At 33.4% G+C, this 20,894-nt stretch overlaps 1 long non-coding RNA gene across 1 annotated transcript; it reads right to left on the bottom strand.

Moving 5' to 3' along the window:
* Positions 1-3,486: 3,486 nt before the first annotated feature.
* Positions 3,487-4,397, bottom strand: LOC150038464 (uncharacterized). The gene is made up of 2 exons (XR_016526854.1): positions 4,293-4,397; positions 3,487-4,111 (listed from the first exon to the last, which is right to left on the bottom strand). It is a non-coding gene; the product is annotated as an uncharacterized LOC150038464 (long non-coding RNA).
* Positions 4,398-20,894: the final 16,497 nt, after the last annotated feature.

The raw sequence follows: 20,894 nt of genomic DNA on the forward strand, positions 1-20,894 counted from the left end.
GGTATAATCTAGACAAGGCAATGGGCTTGGAATTAAAAAAGCATGTATGAATGAAGTATGGATCAAATTTTGGGCAGGACTGGAGACATATGTAAGCGAGGCAAGAGATAAAGTAGTAGAAGGAGTCGGAGTAAATGAAGCATCATAACGATTAAGCCTAGGCAGGTGAAAAAAACCAATCTCTAATAAATTGGTTGGGGGAACAGGGCTAAGAAAACAAAATATGTAAGTTTGTCAAAGCCATCTTGATAAGGAAAAAAATCCTCATTGAAGACAACATGTCAAGATATTACAATGCAACCAGTTGAGAGTAAGCACTGATAACCCTTATGATCGGGGGACAAGCCAAGATACATACATCGTTCATTGTGGAAATCAAACTTATGAACACAATAAGGCCTGATATTGGGATAACAAGCACACGCAAACACTCTTAAATAGGCTAAATTCAATGATGTATTGCACAACACCTCAAACGAAGTCATTGTATGAAGAATAGAGGAAGGTAGGTGACTAATCAGAAAGACAGCATGCTAAAAAGAAAACCATCAGAATTTCAAAGGTAACGAGGCTTGCACAAGTAATGTGAGATAAACTTCCACAACATGTCGATATTTTCTTTCAGCCTGACCATCCTAAACAAAGGTATACAAGCAAGACAACCTAACTTTGATCCCAGGTGAATGAAAAATCTAAATAATCGGTTTAAATTCATCTCCCTCATCCATCTAAATAGTCTTAATTGACATATTAAACTAATTTCGTACAAAGGCCTCTAACTCTTTGAAAGTAGAGAGCATATCGTTTATTTTTTTAAGTGAGAACAACCAAGTAAAGTGACTATGATCATCCACAAAAAGAACATAAAACTGAAAAACCATCAACAGATAAAACAAGTGTTGGACCCTACAGATCCGCATGAACAAGTTTAAAAGGAGAAGAAGCACGCGATTCAGAGGTCTGAAAGGGCAAATTGTGACATTTACCAAATTGACAAGCTTCAAAAAATGGAAGTTTATCATTAACTAGAAGTTGAAGATTACATTTTTGCAAAATAAACTCTAAATTCTTAAAAGAAGGATGACCAAGTCTCTTATGAAGTAAGGACTTAGACATCAGTAGATTAACAGGAAAAGCTTTAGAACTCTACAAATCAAATTCTGAACCAGTGAACCGAGTAGTGGTAAACGTCTCCACTCCTTAGGCATTATGAACTGACTAGGTAACTGCAACTGGTAGAGTCCATCTCTAAAGATTCTTCTTAGCAACTCGGCCCCCGAAATTTTGTCCTTGACCACATAAAAATCAGAATGAAATTCAATAAACACTTAATTATCACTTGCTAATTTAGAAACACTAAGTAAATTCTTAATAATATCAGGAACATAAAGCACATTATTCAGCTTAAGATAACCACTGTTGTGTTGAAGGACAACATTACCAAGTTTGACTATAGCCAATTTAGCACCATCACCTACCATAATAGTTCCCTTACTTGAGTAGTCAATAGAAGAGGTTAAAAAATTTGGATTGGTAGTGACATGGTTGGATGCCCCACTATCGGCATACCAATTCGGAGCAACAACTATCTCAAAAGTCGCTAGAGCTATATTGGCCATCATCACTGAAGGGCTTGAAGCAGATCTTCTGAATTGAAAGGAAGAATTCGACTCAGGTCGAAGGTGAGTTTGCTTTGGGTTGTTGAAATCCTTGTTAAATCGGAAAAAAATAGACATCAGTTGTATGACCCAGCCACCCATAAGTTTGACAGGTTGGATGATTGGTGGATGAATTATTCCAACGAACCTTACCGCGATTCTAATTATCCTTTGAATTAAAATTTGAGTTCCCAGGATTCTGTTTATTCTGATTTTGGTGGACTTTGACCAGAGTTTTGAACTAAATTCACAGAGGGGGGAGTAGAAGAAATATTCAAACCTCTTTTTGTTGTCATCTGATACTCCAACCGACACTCATATAATAATAAATCTAGCTGCATCTTAGTCCAAGTGACACCATAATTGCTCTGAATTGTAACAACTACGGGATTGTACTCCTCATCCAAGCTAGAGAGTACCTATGAAATCAAATCATTAACAAAAATAGTGCTACCTGCTAGGGCTAATCCATCAGAATATTTCTTCATAATGGATAGGTACTCCTACATTTTTAGGGAACATTTCCTCGTCTGTTGGAAAAGACGCTTTACATAATCGACTTCAGCTCTATAGTGGATGCCAAAAAGTAGTTGGACAGCTTCCTATAATTCCTTTGATGTTTGGAACCCCATAACTTGGATAGCAATTTTCTGAGACTTTGAATTGTACAATCAACCTAAAACAAGTTGATCGATAGTAATCCATGACTAATATGTAGGGTTAAGTTGTTGCTCGATTATTCCAACATTAACTTCAAAAGTCCCTTCGCTCATACCTTCATTGCTTGTAGATGTTTGGGTTAAAAACTTACTAGGGCAAGGTTTTTCTCCAATGAGATAACCTTCCAATCCATAGCTACAAAGATTTGGCCATGCCAAATTTTGCATAGAAGAAATTTGATCAATCCATTTTGATGAATGTAATTTGATTCAGAAGCTAATTTAGAGGGGGCTAGTTAGTTCTCCAAATCCATTTCTGGACAGAGAGATAGATGACTGAGCTTGACTGAAATAGACATACTTAAGCTCTTATATTGTTTGCCTCATGATTTATATCTAAAAGTGCGTGTAAATAAGAGTGAAAAGTGAGGTTGAGATAGATGGAAATGAATGATGAATCATTTCTCTAGGTGAGAGAATTAGGCGATATATTGAGATGATGCGATGCACTTTGTATAATGTGTACAAGCTTTTCCTAAATCAGATCCAAGTATAAATCTAACTCATGTTCCTGGTAAGTCTAGGGTTGAACATAGGGATTTTATGACAAACTAATGCAAGTCTTGCGTTGTTTCAATTGCAGAAAGGTCCTAGATTAATGCAGGAGAGGTTTATTTACACTATTCTCCATGCATGCATACAATAGAACATAGGAGTTCAAGTGAAACAAAGGGTTTTATGAATGGGTGGTGCTAAATGCTTCGGATATGCGTTGATTCTAAGTAAGATGAACACGTGTGTGGAGGTGTAAAGGTGAAGTAAAGATGATATGAATGCTTGTTTACAAACCAAGTGTATGTGGATACGTTAGGTTTCTATTCCTCATATCATATTATTCAACATTTCTTAATGTAAATTCCATATATATTCTTATCTCTAGAGTGCATGCGTTGGTCACAGAAAATAGTAAAAACATAAGTATTTTTATCTCTAAATGTATTGTGCATTTTGACTCAATGCATTCTCTAGTTATTCTATTCTCTTGAATAGTTTAACTACTTTATAACTTCAACCACGTGATCAAGATGATTAAAGCTTGAAATTTAAGTATGCAACAAGTCAAGAATGTGGCAATCACATACAATGGAATGTAAACAGAGAGACAAGAGTGGATAGATCAAATGTAAGATTGAATTTTAAAGATAGAAACTGTTTTTACAACAATCACACTTAATCACATGGAATGAAAAACAAAAGTGAAATAAAAGAAAAGAAAGTAGTCAAGCCACAAAGTTCAATCTCTTTTCCTTCTTGGTTTTATTCAAATATGTGTGCAACCAACTTGGTGAAGAAACGATGAAGAACTCTCTCGAGCTTGGTCTTCAACAACTCTCCTTGAACAATAATGACAATGGTTCTTTTCCTCTTATCTCCTTCTTCCAACGACAGAGCAGCTACGATCTAAGTTCTATGGTTTCTCTAAGAATAGTGTTGTGCCCTTTTTCTTTGGTTGCAGGTCTTCTTATTTATAAGCGTTTTCCTCAGCAACTTGTGACAAGACAGCATTAATTTTCATATCCTGGTCATCCGTCTGCCAGTTCAGATGATTTTCAGACGCCGCCAGTCAGATGCCCATACCTGCAAGTGATGATTTGATAGAAAAAGCGCGAGCCAATATATCTTTTCTACGTTGGACAACTTCGGACGCATGCCCTTGTGGTAGCTTAGAGCGATTTAATAATGAGATGCCCATACCTTCGGACGCCAGTCAGATGCCCATACCTTCTTGAAATCCTATAATGAGATGCGTTAGTGAAGCAGATTTAATAAGAAGTATGCTTTTGCAAGAGCTAGTGATGTGTTTGAAGAATTCCATGCGTTTTCCCATAAGATGAATATGTTTTTATCATTAAGAATCCTAATTGTTCCAACTTTTAAGAGACAATAACATGTATTTCAACAAGTTATCATATACCAAGTTGAAATTATCAAAAGTAGGAAGAAGAATAATGAAAGCGAGGTCTGAAAAATTTCCTCCAGAGAGAATTTTATTAATCCTCAATCAATTAATCAATATAGCTTCCACACACAGAGAGGAAGACGAAAGGGTTCATTATATATAATTTCTCAAAGAATAATAATAAAAAAAAAATAATAGTGAATGACAACTAGCAGAGAGAATATTTACAACAAACTCAGCAACGTGGAGCTTTCCTATTGGCCAACGAGAAACAAATTTTGTAGACTCTAAACCTTCCAGAAGACCAATCCAAACTCTACTAGTCAACTTCACATCAGCTGCCACGTTATGACGCATCACACCTTTGACTATTCTCGTCTGAATCTATATTATCCTCAATAATATTGAGTTACATTGTCAATTTTGTGAATCCTCATCAAGAAATATGATTGGAATGTGATTTTTTAGGCCTCTCATTCTACTTTGAAAGAGTTATATCATTCCCTTTAAAGGTCTCTATTTCACTATCCTTTAGATTTTCCCTTAGTATTATTTTCTAGATCCTTCATGTAATGTCTCTTGTATTTTGTAAAGTTTTCCCCATTTTCATCTCTCATATGTTTTTGTTTAGTCTTGGATAGAAATTGGTTGCTTTGTTCTTTGATTCACATCATAAATATTTGTGTGTAATAAAAAAGACAATGGAATCGATTACACTAACTTATTACTTAATATGAACTAAAAGAAAATCAAGCACTTACTTACTAGATTTTGAACATTGAGGTCACCTTTACTTTAAAGAAATGAGAATCAAAGAATGAAAATCAATGATATTTACTAAAATACAAGAATAGAATTAGTTGATTGCCAAAAAGGCTAGATTATGTTGCTTATCATTTCATGTCACATGTTTGTGCTATCATCTTTACTACTAAAGAAACTAGATACGTGACGTTTTTTCAATGTCATGTAAAGGGTATACCTGACACTTATAAAAGTGTCGAGTATTCGACTGCCAAGTATAATGTGATAACTTGACTCTGAAAAAACGTCAAGACAAATATTTCTTGATACAATTTTTGTGTCAAGAAAGATAGTACACTTGACATTGGTGGTATGTCAAGTTTATTGATTCTTGACATTGATTACATATCATATATGATAACTCTTGATGTTTTTTATTTGTCAAGTATATGTCTTTTTTTTTTCAAATTAAATTTTCCAATTGATATTCTCTTTTTCTGCCTTGTATTCCAACAATACAATTACATCAACTAAATAAACATTATACATTTAAGATCTATCAACTCAATATATTCACTAAAAATTGCTTTTGTATATAAAAATCAACTTTCAACAAACACAAAAGTGACAAATTATTTAATAAGTAACCTCCAACAAAGTACATTATTTAATCTATACATTGAGTTATGAAGTCTAAAGATCGAGAACTAAGGGTCAAGCAAGTCATGTTTAAGCAAGTCAACCTGCAAAATAGAATAAATGGCGATAACTCAAATTTCAAAATACATAAATAAGTGTTAATATACAACAATGACAAAAAATCACGCACAAGGAAAAATGTACATGATTGGCTTACTTTATGCAATGGAAAAATATCGTACTCAAAACTTAAAAAATATCTACAACTTAAAGTTAGGGACTTACTGGAATTTCATTCATTTTCTTTTGACTATATCCAGCCCCATGAGGAACAATTACCTTTCGCTGCAAAACGAAGTAAGATGGGATAGATTTGAGAAAATATAATAAAAAGGAAGAAGATTATCAACAAATCAAGCATATGCTAAAATTTAAAATAGAAGAATGCAGATACCTTTCCCCCAACTTTCACAACTTTCAAGCGAAAGCAACTTGATACAATTGTAATTCCTATATAAGTGCATCTTTAATAGAAAACTAATACAAGAATCAATGAGTAGAAGAGAATATTGGAATCTCAATCTTATCTACAAGCAATAAAAAATTTCTTCAAAATTTCATCCATCAAAATAACCAATTAACTCCAAATAGATTACCTAAAGTGTGGCTTGATTTGAATGCCACTTCAAAACTACAACTAATAAATAATTCAACCTACGAAAAAATCAATAATAATGGTTACAAACCCAAACTCTAGCAACTATGTAACAATTCCAAAAGAGTTTCAAGGCCTTAATACCTATCAAAATGTCCAAACATCATTAACTTTGCTAGACAGTGGCTCAAATCCCTTGAAATCTTTGAATTGAACCTCAAAAATTGAAAATAACTCAATTATTAGACCAATACTTCAATGAGTAACAAAAAAATATTAATACTAACCTCCAAACTTACCAAAACCTTGCCAAGATCGGTCTCAAACCTATTGGACAACAACTCAACTCCTTCCAACACTTCAAAACCAATCTCATCATCAAACATTCAAACAAGCAAATCATTATAGAAGTTGCTACAATTCTTCATGGCTAACTCATAGACTAACAAGCACTCAGATTCATGAAAAACAGACTTACCCGAAGTGTTTACTCAAATCGATGCTTCACTTGAGTCTCGAACTTAAAATTAATGCAGATACAAGTCAAATTGAGGGGTCTCAACCCAAATCTAAAACCCAACCAAACATTAAACCCATGCCAGACCAATGGGTATAACAAAATAACAAGAATCCACTAACCTCACCAAGAGGAACCCAACTCCACAATTCGGCGAAAATCCCAAGGAACAATGATAGTTGAGGAAGAAAACAGTGGATCCAATGGAGGACTGGTGGAATCTATAACCAAGGCAGCGCGACTATATGGTGAACGACATCTGGCGCAAGGCTGAGTGACTCCAAACGACGTGTAGCCACATCGCGGTGGTTGGGGTGCGAGCAGCGTCGTCTGGTCGGTGCGAACGACGAGCGGCGAACGCTTCTTCCAGCTTGGACAAAGGAGACGAGTGGCAGTGTCTGGTCATGCAAATGGCTGGGCCCAACGATGACGGACAACTTCGGCTGGATGCTGGAAGATGGTGGCTGAGGGAGGAGCTGGTTGCCTACCCGCGGCGGGGAGAGGGAGAGTCGGTTGGGGCTGGTGGGGTGTTGCGAAGAGAGGGTTTCGAAGGGGGCAGTTTGTGAGAGAGAAAACGAGGAAAGGGGGTTTCAATCTAGGGAATTTAACCCTTTTACTTGTTTAAAATAATAAGTTAATTATTTTTTAATATTTTACTTGACACGAAAAACATCTCAAGTAAGAACTTCTTATACTTAATATGAAAAACGTGTCATGTAAGATCTTATATTACTTGACATGAAAAACGTGTCAAGTAATGGTTCGCGTGAAAATATCTGAAACATTCCTTCAATCTCCGCTTTTTTAACTTTTTAGTTGACATTTTCTTTTTTAAAAGGTTAATATTTGACATTTTCTTTTTTAAAAGGTTAATATTTGACATTTTTTTCCAAAGAAACATCAAATAATTAAAAACTATAAGTATTAAGTAATGTAGATTTTGTAGTAGTATTTTTTCTTGGTTGGATCGTGTCCTTGTCTATTTTGGAAATAGTTAATTTGAGTTATTGAGGCATTGGTAAGGTCGTCCTTTTCTAAAATAAATAAATAAATGCAATGAACTTTACAGAAACAATATATTTAAATGGACTAAATTAATAATTAAGGATAACATTATACTAATTAAAGTCAAAAGTTTGATCAATTAATTAGGTTGAATTATTTAAATTATCAATAAGATTATTTAAATGTAATCATCAATTATGATTTTTTTAAATGATAAATTATTGATGTGGCTATTCCTATTAAATTATAAAGACACCAAGTGAAAATTTCTTGTTAACGTTTAGGGCCCATTTGATAAAGACACCAAGTGAAAATTTATTGATATGGCTATTCCTATTAAATTTCTTGTTAACGTCTTGGACGAGTTAAAATTTTAGGGCCCATTTGATAACATTTTCGTTTCCTATTTCTTGTTTTCCATTACCTGTTTCTTGTTTCCTATTTCCTCTTCTTTTAGAACAAGAAATAGGAATATGTTTAATAACTAATCTTGTTTCCTGTTTCTTGAAAAAAAAAACAAGAACATAAATTTATTTGATAACTATTTCTTGTTTCTCATTTCTTGTATTTTTTTCCTCACTTTTTTTTTTTCATATTTTATAGTTTAAATATAATCTAAATATAAAAAATAAAAATATACATAGCATGTACCAAAATATAAAAAAATAATTATCAAATATTTAAACTATCAAATACATAAGTCCTGATGCAAAATTAATATCGATAATACAACTGTTTTTATCATTCATATGTAGTTAAAATTTGATTTACAATATTATTTCTTATTCAAATCATTTGTTTTAAATTTTAAATGATGTAAACTCAAATCTAACTCAATTATATTATTATGTAAATATCGTGATTGTAAAAATATTAAAATGAACCTAAATGAATATCTTAGTAAATAAAATTTATATTATTATAAAATTATAATTGGTTTCGTAGGTAAGAAAAATAAAAAATATAAATTTATAAAATTATAAAATGCATATTGCAAAATTTTAAAATCAAAATTCAAAAAATATTTATATATACCTATTGACAAAGAAAATTATTTTAAATGACAAAACTGTTAAAGATATTTACAAATAATAGCAAAATATCATAGTCTATCTATGATAGGCCGTGGCCGACAATGAAATTTTGTTATATTTGTAAATATTTTTGTTCATTTTCCTATATTTGAAAACAATCCTATATGTTTGGATATTATTGTGTTGAAGTAAAGTATGAATTGTTCTTAGGTGCCACTGTAATTAATTGTCCGTATTATTAGACTGAGTGAGTGCTTAACTTTTGTCCTAAGAATGACGTATGAAAAATATGTTTAAACTTATATGAATGTTGTGATTATTGTTGACATTGGCTCATTGAATTAAACTCTAAAATGAATGTTATGCTCTTACTAGATCTTGTGCGAACCTACTGAAGTGGTGAAGCAACCAAGTAAGTGATTGACATTTGGTTAGTGACAAACTTGTTGTAATGTAGTTACTTGTGACAATACCTTATATTTAATTTTGTTTGTAAATATTTTACCAAGTTTAGTTATTAGTTTTCTTGTATTTGTCCATTTTGGAACATTTGGTAGTTTTATTGTATTTAGATCTTTTATAAAAACATCATCAACTTTATTCTTATATATAAAAGTTCTTATTTATGTTTGTATTGACTTCGTGTTAAAATAGTATTGGTTGATGTTAAAAATTATGTGTGTAATGATAAAGTTCAAAGAAATAACAAACTATCAAAACATGTATTTTATTGACAATATAAAAGTGTCACAAATATGAAATTTTGTGACAATAAAAGTGTGTCGTGATAGAACATTTGTTGACATAAAATAGTTGTCATAGTTCAAATATTCTTAACAATAAACTTTCCTAGTTTAGATATTCTTAACAAGAAAATATGTCACTATATATATTTTTTTGACATTTTATAATAGTCGCCAATACCTATGATGTTACAACAATTAGCCGGTTTGAGTCAATTGATGACAATGATAATATGTCATAGTAAACTTACCATGACAGTTTGTCATCGTCAATAATTGTTCATTATTGACAATTTATTTATTGTCGTTAGAAGTTTAATTATGACATTTTAAAAAACTGTCATTGATGTTTATAGTCATACTTTTACAGGGGATATCATGACAGAAAATAATTATGTGATCGTTTTTAAATATATTAGAATCACAGTTTTGTTGTATTAGATTTATAGCATTAGGATAGGGCTAGAGAAGAAATTTTCATATTTCTTTAGGCTTTCTTGAAGATAAATGAAAGAACACTTAGAAAACTTAAGAGTTAAAAGGTTTTTGGAATGTGAGCAAAATCTCTTTTCTCTCTCTTCTATGCATGAATGACCAAGAGGTCTTAAAATGGATTTTTTTTTTTTTTAACTCTTAAATTCACCTGTCTAAACTTTTAATAATCTTTGGGTGAAAGTCAAAAAGGTTGATTAAGAAAATAGTATTAAAAATTATAACTGAGATTCTTCCTATTTTTATGTACTCTCTTTAAACAAGTACCAATGAATAAAGTTGAATTCTTATATTTTTAATTCCTTAATGATCTTGTTTTAAATTTTTGATAATTTAATTAGAACCTTGTAACAAGATCAAGTTTCAAATCACTAAAATTGTGAATAAAAAAACCATACATCCATTTATATGACATTATTACTCAGTTAATTATAATAAATCTTGTATATGTATTCATCCTTTCTTTCTAACATTCAAATAACTAAATATAAATGAAAGAATTTAATAATTAGTATCGTGTCCAAAATCTTAGGCTATAGAAGACACATTTTTAATATAAGATTAAAAATTTAGAATCCGTTTAATAACGTTTTCGTTTCCTATTTCTTGTTTATGTTTTTCATTTTTAAGAAACTTACATGCTTAATAACTATTTTCGTTTTTAGTTTTTAGGATTTGAGAAACGTTTTAAAAATAGGACTAAGTTTGAGAAATTACAAAAAAAATAGTTCCTTCTTATTTTGTTACTATTTTATATAATACTATTTCTTTCCTTTATCAAAACTGATTTTTGATCTATCGGTAGTCATGCATGCCAAATTATCTTTTTCACCTTTTGGATGTATGTTCAACTCCTAAATTGGGCGCTTGTAATTTCTTTTTATTGTTTTTTTTATATTTATTTCCATTTTTATATTTTATATATTTACTTATTTATTTTTCTATTTACAAAAATAATTCCGTTATATTTATATTTTATTTTAACTTTGAATTTTAAAGTTCTCCAATATTTCGATTTATAAATTATTTTAATTTCAATATGTATATTAATTTTTTTATATTTCAACTTTCAACTCCAAGATGTGCAATTTTTTATATATATTTATTTACATCTTTTATATTTTATTTATTTTCTTTTTTAATTTTGCTATTACAAAATAATTTCTCTATATTTATATTTTTTTAAACTTTGAATCTTAAAATTCTTGAATATTTAGATTTATATATCATTTTATTTTATTTATTTATTTATTTTTGTACATTTCAACTTTTGACTATTAATTTTTACGACATACATGCTTATATATTATTTTAATTCTAATAATTTTAGTATACTTGAAACCAAGTAGAACTTTACAATATATAAATTTTTCTGATTAAGATATTCATTTAACTTGAATATAATATTATACAATCACTACATTTACATATTAATATAATTAAGTTGGATTTGACTCAACATCGTTTTAGACAAATAGCTCGAGTTAAAGAATAGAGATGACAGTGTCGATCAAATTCGGACAACATATGAAGGATGGATACAACTTTGCTATTATATTTACTTGTCATCAAGACTTACTTGTATTAGATGACATAAATTTTTTATAATATTTTTTTCGATGTTTAATATATCACATATTTTTTTATATTATATTGTTAAAAAAAAAACAAAAAATAGTTATTCGCCCGAGATTTCAAGAGAAATTTATTTCGTGGAACTTGAACTTTGTATTTGTATTAATTTTGTGGAAAGTGAGTACAATCTCTAATACACAGTATTTTGATGCTTTCAAAATAAACTATAAACTTTAAGCTAGTTGATCTTCTTGAACAATCGGCCTTTGGGCTTGTTGATCTTCTTGAACGATCGACCTTTGGGTTTGTTGATCTTCTTGGATGATCGGCCTTTGGGCTTGTTGATCTTCTTGGATGATCGGCTTTTGGGTTTGATGATTTTCTTGGATGATCGGCCTTTAGCTTGTTGATCTTGGAGGATCGGTCTTTGGACTTGTTGATTTTCTTGGATGATCGGCCTTAAGGCTTCCGGAGAAAATTGTTTCATGGAGATAAACTTAAGTTGGTGTTGATGTTGAAGTTGATTTGATGCGATGTGTTTCGATCTCTAGTACTTGATCCTCTGATTCTCTCTCAGTTGAATGCGTATGCTTGATTTGAGGAAACGAAACGTGTGATGATCGTGGAGTTGAACTCTTGGAAGAATACTTGTATTTGACTTCAGTCTTTAAGGGTCTTCTATCTTCTAAGAGTGCAGCTTTAGGAGTCTTGGGAGTCTTTTGCTTGTTGATGATTCTCTTTGGACTCTCTAAATGTAGAAGTCTTTTGCTTGTTGATGATTCTCTTTGGACTCTCTAAATGTAGAATTGCTTGTATCTTCAAAGGACTTCAAGAGTCTTTTGATTGTAAAGAATTCTCTATAAGCTCTCTGTAGTATAGAATTGCTGACCCTCACAAATGAGGAGAACTCCTCTATTTATAGAGTTCTCTACTGGACTTCATGGGCTTGGGCTTGGTCGGTCCATGGGCTTGACTAATTGGATTTGGGCCTTATTTGACATTTTGGTCAAATTAAGCCTATTTATGGGCTAAATTGGACTTTTAGCCCAAATAATAATATCAAATTGGACCGAAGTAATTTTATTCAATCCAACGGTTACGAAGGAAACATGTGGCATCATCAGACTTCGCCAATTTATTTCTTCAACTTCAATCAAATGTCAACTTCTAATTAATCTCAAATTCAATTATATGCCCTCTTTTTGAGATTTATGCACGTTTATACGGTGGGTGGATCTCAAAAAAGATAATTCGAAATCAAAGTATGATTTTAGCTCCCTTAATTTGATGCATCATTTTGATCAAAATATGAGAATTTAGCTCAAAATTTTGATTTGAAATTTGTTTGCTTGACATACTTTTGCCAAATAAACAAAAGATCAATTTTAGTCCTTGACTTTCTTGCTCCCAAGTGAACTTTAATTTGAACTAAAGTAGAATTTATGTTCCACTTTAATTGTAAATTTAATTTAATATTCCAAATTCTAACAATCATTTTTTTTTTTAGGTTTCATGTGAATTTGAAGTAGAATTTATCATCTTGTCTTTATCTTTCCTTCAACTTTGATTTTGTGGATTCTTGGAGTGTGCCTATATTTTGATTTGAGACAACACTTAGATTATGCCAAGGTCTTGACATTGGGATGAAATTTTGTTGGTACCCAAATCTTGGTTTGAATTTGGAATAGAATTTGAGGTGAAATTGAATCTTGATCAATTTTGGTTTGAGATAAAAACTTGGGATATACTCAAATTTTAATAAGAGACTAATTGAGACTTTTTTTCATCCGCAATTTATTTTGATTGAAGAAAAAAACTCAAGGTTGAATAATTTGAATTTAAAATAAAATTTGGAATATGACCAAATTTTAATTTGGGATAAATTTTAGATCTTTCTCGCAATTTGATTTGAAAATAGGGATGAGAAAAACTAAATTTGGATGAATTTGATATAAAATTTGGAAGAGGCCCAAATTTGAGATTTTATCCACAATTTAATTTTAGAACAATTTGATTTCGAATAAAATTTGGAATATGGCCAAATTTTAATTTGAGAGAACTTTTAGATCTTATCCCAATTTGATTTGGAGCTACAGATATGAATTTAGATGAAATTGAAATAAATTATGGAACATGCCCAAATTTGAGTTTTAACAAAAATTGAAATCCAAAATTTGATTTGGATAGAATTACAATCTTAAACTAATTTTGACTTGAAGCTTGGATAATCTATGACTTTGAACTTGAGATTTGGATAAATATGGATTCGAATCTTATTCCGACCTAAATTATTATTACTATTATTATATTTTAGTGAAGTTAAATATAGGCCTTCAAACTTGCCGACAATAAAACTACCTTCTTTTTGTTAAATTGGATAAATCCCAATATATATATCAATTCAACCCAAAATGTGAAACCTGTATTTCTATTTTCCTTACTTAAGCAAGTGATAAAAGGAATTAACTAAGTGAAAGTTAAATCCTAAGTTAAGGGGAAGGAAATTTCTAAGTGTTAAGTAGATTTTTTTTTAATAAATTAAGTTGAGCTTTAATTGGTAAAATTGTAATGAAATTTGTATGATAAGTATGTTGATGAGAAAGTTAGTGTGAAATGGTGAAGAATGAATGGGGATTTGAAAAGAAAAATATGGAATTGGGTTGGGAAAGTTGGGGAAAAATAATAAGTAGGTTGAGCTAGTGTGGAATAATATGGAAATTAAGTTTGAAAAATTTGGGGAAATTTCGGCTAAGTATAGAGAAGTTATGTGAAGTGCGTTATGGCTGAAGGACCGAGAAAAATATGGAAGTTATGTGAAATGCGTGTTGTGCACAAAGTACTAGAAGGCAAGTGACTAGTGGCACAATCGTGTAGAAATTGCACGGAGACGAACAATTCGCAGTAGCTAAGAGCGAGATCGTTGAGAGTGAAATCATTAAGAGCAAGATTTTGAGCGAGAGAAAGAATGAGATTGGAGAGAGCAAGACCAGCGAGAAAGTTGGAGAGAGCGAGACCAGCGAGAAAGCTAGAGAGAGCGAGAGTGGAGAGAAAAAGAGAAAGCTGGAAAGAGCAAGACCGACAAGATTGCCGGAGAGAGCGAGAGTGAAGAGAGCGAAATTTTGAGCGAGAAGGGGGGAGAGAGCGAGAGTGGAGAGAAAGTTGGAGAGATCGACACTTCCGAGAGTGGAGAGAGCGACACTACCGAGAGCGAAAAGAGCGAGAGCGCCTATGTGTTAGCCTTGCTTTGTCCGATTCGAACGTCACGCCCACGCCTCGCCTATGCATTGAACGGCAAAGCAAGCTTCTGGGCGATGTATTTGGACGCGTTGGGGTGAACTATGCATTTAAAAACCCTAATTTGAATACAAAAAAGGCTTGAAGACGTAAGGAAAAATGTCAATTAAAATTTAGGTGTCCGATTAAGAGAAATTCTTAAACACTAAGAAATTGTGTTGGATGCATTTGGGAAGAACACATTGAACCAAGGTGAAGTCAGCTTACGTTGATAAAGGGAGGATTAAACATTTGGCCATGCAGCCAAGTAGGTATTGTCAATCCCACGAGTAATTTGAACACCTATAAATAGGGAGTTTGGATTTCATTTTCAAATCATACAAAAATTATAAATTTCGTAGAGAAAGTAGAGGGCAATGAGGGTTTAGAGGAATGAGTCAACTTTGGACGAGGAGATCTTCCAATCTACTCGTGCATTTGGAGTGATTCTAAATCCATCTGAAAGATCTAGAAGTCTAGTTTTCAGAATAGAGCTGCCGGAGGAAAAAGGTCAAAGAAACTGGGCTGGAGGTTGAGAAGAAGGCGAAAGGGTCAGACTATCGGATCAGTCTGAGCCAGTCTTGAAGATTTTGAGATTCTGGCAAACCGCGAAGAATTATGTGCTGAAAGTTTAGGGTAAAATTCTTAAGAAATTTTAGAATAAGTTTTTAGAAGGAAATATTTTCAAATAAGGTCTAAAACTATGAGTAATCTAAGTTGTAAGTTGAATCTGGATTCTAGGGGTGAAAAAGGGAACCGGGGAGCTATTAGAGTGAAAAGTTTCTAAGAGTTCGAGGTGAGTGGCTAAAATGTTTTCGAACTAAAATGTTTTTAAACTGTTTTGATCACAAACGTTTTACAGAAAGCATGTTTGCGAAAATAATTCTCATGCCTACTAGTTTTATAAAGTGGTTTCCAAGCAAGTTTGAATTGTGATTTGAACGCATGCATATTGTTGAAAAACTATTTACATATGCATTGATTTTATCCAGCATGCGTTACCATCTTTAAAGCCATGTTGTATATGTGTTATACTGTACATGCTTTAAAGAGAAAAGTTGTTTATAAATAATTTTGGTAAAATGCGATGCCGAAGTACAAGGAGAAGGCATCCACCCAACTAGATACTGAAGTACAAGGAGAAGGTATCTATTGGTACTGAAGTACGTTTGAGAAGGTACCAAGCCAACGGGATACTGAAGTACGTTGGAGAAGGTATCCTAGTAGCTCGATACTGAAGTACAAGGAGAAGGTATCTGAGCAGTAGTACCTAATGTGGCCACAGGTGAATAAAGTCAGAGATTGAGCAAAAGGGTTCTCTCTGGACTAGTAGTTGGTGTTGGGATTATTTTACCAGTTATAAAGTACTTTGATTTGAGAAATGATTTTATTGTTTTATGTTTAAAACAGCTTTACATTTTTTACGCTTGGAAAACGTTTATGCTGCAACAAGTACTGTAAAAGTTTATGTTTCAGTTAAAAACTCACTTACTGAAATTATGCATGAGAATTTACTATGTTTTCTCGGTCACTCACTGGGCGTAAGCTCACCCCGTTTTCAAATGTTTTTGTTCCCCCCCCCCCCCCACAGGTAGCGGTCAAATCCTCTGAAGATAGCTCAGTATCTGCTCTGCCACTAAAGGACCAAAAGACTTGTAACCGTTTGCTAGGTGGTTACTGTTAATATTGTACACATGTTACTATTGTTCATATAGGGACTAGGGTTTGTGGGTTTTGGGACTTGTAAATCTAATGTTGTAAATACTCTAAACATATTAAGTTTCTAAGTTAATAAATTGTGGGCCTATAGTCGTCCCGTTTCATATAATTTATATTTGGTATCAGAGTCATTCCGCAAGAGTTTTTAGGCAGTAAGTGTCAGCCTAATGGTTGATAACTGCTGCAGCCACGCCCTTCTCTAGGCTAAGAGGGTGATCTGAGGTGGGGTGTGACACAAAATTTGTTAGATTTTCTCAAATGTTGTGTTTAGTTCAATCTAAAATCTAAACTTCTTTTCCAAATTTGGCTTTTAAATCTTAACCACCTTTGATTATTCATCTATAAATTGAACTCAGAAACCTTATAGAATTCACATTGAGTGAATCACCTCTATTGCATCTCTGAAAACTTCTTCAGAAGCTTTTTATTATTTCATCAAATTTTTGTAGTATCATACTTAGGCGGTTGTGGTACCCTTTTCTGATGAACTAAACTTAAAATTCTTTAAGTTTCCTTCGTAACTTTAAGGAACGAGATCAAATCATGACGTAGTTCAAGTTTTTTTTTTTTTAACTGGACTGAACTTGAAGTTTCTTTCAAGCTGCCTACATACCCTTCTTAATGATAGGGATCAAGTCATAATATAGTTCAAATAAGAGATTTTTTTTTTTTGGGTCATTCACCTTTTAAGCTCATGCGGGCCAGGAGCACCATGTAGTTTAGGCTCTTGCGATAAGAAACTTCTTCATTTAAACTTTAGGAGCTCTTATTTCATCATGGTTTTGATCATCCTCTTCATTTGTAGGATTCATCAATATGATGAGTTTTGGCTTCACTATCAAGGAACCTTCTGTACTTATGTCAACAGAAAATTTCCTCTTCATGCGTGAAGGGACACAACTGTGAATCTTTTCATCGTTGTTTTCTTTATGGAATGACATTGGCTTCAAGATTTTCATCCTTCCTTTACATTGATCGTTTGTTGTCTTGATACGATCAAAAGCATATGTTGAAGGTTGGTCTTTCTTTGATATGGATATACTTAGCCTTTTGAAGGCTAAAGTTCAAGCAGAAGTAGTCGTTAGACATTGGTTTTCTTCTTCTACCGTGGCCACACTTAATCTTTGAAAGATTGAAGATTGAGCACTTGAAGGCTTAATACGATCGAAGACAGAAGTTCTTTGCTTCATTTCTTCTGAGTCGTTGACTTCTTCAACAGTCACATGATTGTTGTCGACTTCCACTATGTCGACAGTGTGACATGCAATAACTTCTGATACTTTCTCTGAATGATTATTGAGAAAGCTTCTTGGGAGAAATCTGCCAAAGTTGCCGGCCGTCAGAATTAAAGAAAGACCTTATGTTATTTCTTAACAGGCTTAGGCTTCCGTGTCATCTTTTTTCCTTTCTTTTTATGAGTCATGTTTCTTCTTCTATAGCTTCGATAGAAACGCGACTCTTTTTGGGTGGAGTTTGGTTGTCTTCTTTTTCGATGAGTCACTACTATCCACCCTTCGTTGTCATCTTTAACAAGCTCATCTTTCTTTTTGGAATTTACTGTTTGAATCTCTTGTTGGAACTGAACAACTATAGGCTCGAATTCTCCAAACTGGATCGGGCTGTATCTTTGAGCATGGGACACAAACAATATTGGAACATTTGAAGTCGTCGCTACTCTCAAGTACACTAATTAGTAGGTATAAGAGGATTAATGTCAAATCCATAAGAACAAATGATTGATTTACCTATTCAAAGAAATTTCGTATCCTTATGAATTAGATAATACTATGCTATTTCCGATGTTTGTGTTATCCCTATTTACTTAGCGTGATATGTCTAAACTACTTCATCAAAATCTAGCTCAATCTTCTTTTCACGAGCCAACTTCATAATTCGTTCCTTCAACACGAAGCACCTTTCAACTGGGTGACTAATGCCCCGATGATACTTGCAGTAGTTAGGATCATCTATTTTTCCTTCTTGTTCAGGCCACTTACATTTCGGTAGCTGAATAAGTTGCTTCTCTAGTAGTTGCTCCAACATATCTACCACATCAGAGTCAGGGAATGGATAAACCTTCTCTTGTCTTTCTTTAAGAGTTGGATGACGCTTCTCGCCCTCATTGTGCCTTCTTTCAAATTTTGTTTGTTTTCCTTTAGAGAAAAATTTCAGCGGGGTCACATGAACGACCATAGATTCTTTTGTGGCACTATCCACGATCTTTTCAGTGCCTTTGGCATCATTTTTGTATTTTTTTTCCCTTCAAGGACTAGGAAATCTTCAGTTTCCTTGTTGGCAATGCTCAGCTCTATATCATGAGTGCGTGTTGCCAACTCCTCAAACGTACGAGGTTTTATCCCTTGTAGGATATAGAGAAGCTCCCAGTGCATGCCTTGAGTGCACATCTCCACTGCAGATAATTCAATAAGTCTATTTTTACAATCCAAACTTAAAGCTCTCCATCGGTTGATATAATTGATGACTGTCTCTCCCTTCCACTGTTTGGTGTTCCTCAGCTCCATCATACTAACAGTGCGCCTTGTACTGTAGAAGTGGTTGAGGAACTCCCTTTCTAGCTATTCCCAACTGTCAATCACTCCTGGCTTCAAATCAGTATACCAATCGAAAGCATTTCCTTTTAAGGTACGGACGAACTGCTTGACTAGCTGGTCTCCTCTGGTTCCTGCATTTTCGTAGGTTTCAATGAAGTGTGCAACATGTTGTTTTAAATTGCCCTTTCCATCAAACTGCTGGAACTTTGGAGGTTGATACCCAGCTGGCATTCACAGGCTGTCAATTCTCTTGGTGTATGGCTTGGAGTACATAAAGGAAGTTTGCAACAGTCCTCCGTACTGAGCTCTTATGAATTTTGTGATCATATCCTGGAGCTGTTGAACTGACAGAGAGGCACCAGAGGTGGATTGTGGTGGATGACTTTCCTGCAAGATAGTCTTTCCTTTGTCATTGCCTTTTGTAGCTGGGGATTGACTTGATTCAGCAGTATCTTGAGCCTGTATCTGATCTCTTAAAGCAGCAATTTCATGATCTCGCTCCTCTACAACTTTCATTAGGAGATTTGTCTTTACCTCTATCTCTTCCATGGTTGACTTAGTCGTTACGTCAGTTATCATGACAGACACTACATCAAAATGTGATTCTTTCTCTGATAGATCAGTAACAGAAGCATAGTTTTCAAACAAAGGATTTTCTCTGATGACGATCCTGCCTTTAGGAAATTCCATTAGCTAGCCCCATATTTCCTCCGTAATGACAGAGCTTATGTAAATGTTGCTTGCAACGGTAGCTTTGGATGCAACTTTCTTTGGTGTCATTTGTATATTTGTTTACTCGAATGATGAGAGAGAGATGAGAGATAGAAAGGTCCCACTGAATGTGCCAATTTGTTCGCACGAGATTTCAAGAGAAATTTATTTCGTGGAACTTGAACTTTGTATTTGTATTAATTTTGTGGAAAATGAGTACAATCTCTAATACACAGTATTTTGATGCTTTCAAAATAAACTATAAACTTTAAGCTAGTTGATCTTCTTGAACGATCGGCCTTTGGGCTTGTTGATCTTCTTGAATGATCGACCTTTGGGCTTGATGATCTTCTTAGATGATCGACCTTTAGACTTGTTGATCTTCTTGGAGGATCGGTCTTTGGACTTGTTGATTTTCTTGGATGATCGGCCTTTGGGCTTGTTGATCCTCTTGGAGGATTTGTGTTCGCACGAGGCTTCCGGAGAAACTTGTTTCGTGGAGTTGAACTTAAGTTGGTGTTGATGTTGAAGTTGATTTGATGTGATGTGGTTCGATCTCTAGTACTTGATCCTCTGATTCTCTCTCAGTTGAATGCGTACGCTTGATTTGAGGAAGCGAAGCGCGTGATGATCGTGAAGTTGAAGTCTTGGAAGAATACTTGTATCTCTGAAGGACTTCAGTCTTTAAGGGTCTTCTATCTTCTAAAAGTGCAGCTTTAGGAGTCTTGGGAGTTTTCTGCTTGTTGATGAATTCTCTTTGGACTCTCTAAATGTAGAATTTTTTGTATTTTCAAAGAACTTCAGTCTTTAGAGTGTTTGTATCTTCAAAGGACTTCAGTCTTCAAAATGCTTGGATTTTCGAAGGACTTCAGTCTTCAGGATGTTTGGATCTTCGAAGGACTTCAGTCTTCAGGATGCTTGGATCTTCGAAGGACTTCAGTCTTCAGGTGTGGTCAGC

The sequence above is a fragment of the Benincasa hispida genome, chromosome 1, assembly GCF_027475165.1.
Source record: "Benincasa hispida cultivar pf3 chromosome 1, pf3_genome.v1.1, whole genome shotgun sequence".
Taxonomy (NCBI): domain Eukaryota; kingdom Viridiplantae; phylum Streptophyta; class Magnoliopsida; order Cucurbitales; family Cucurbitaceae; genus Benincasa; species Benincasa hispida.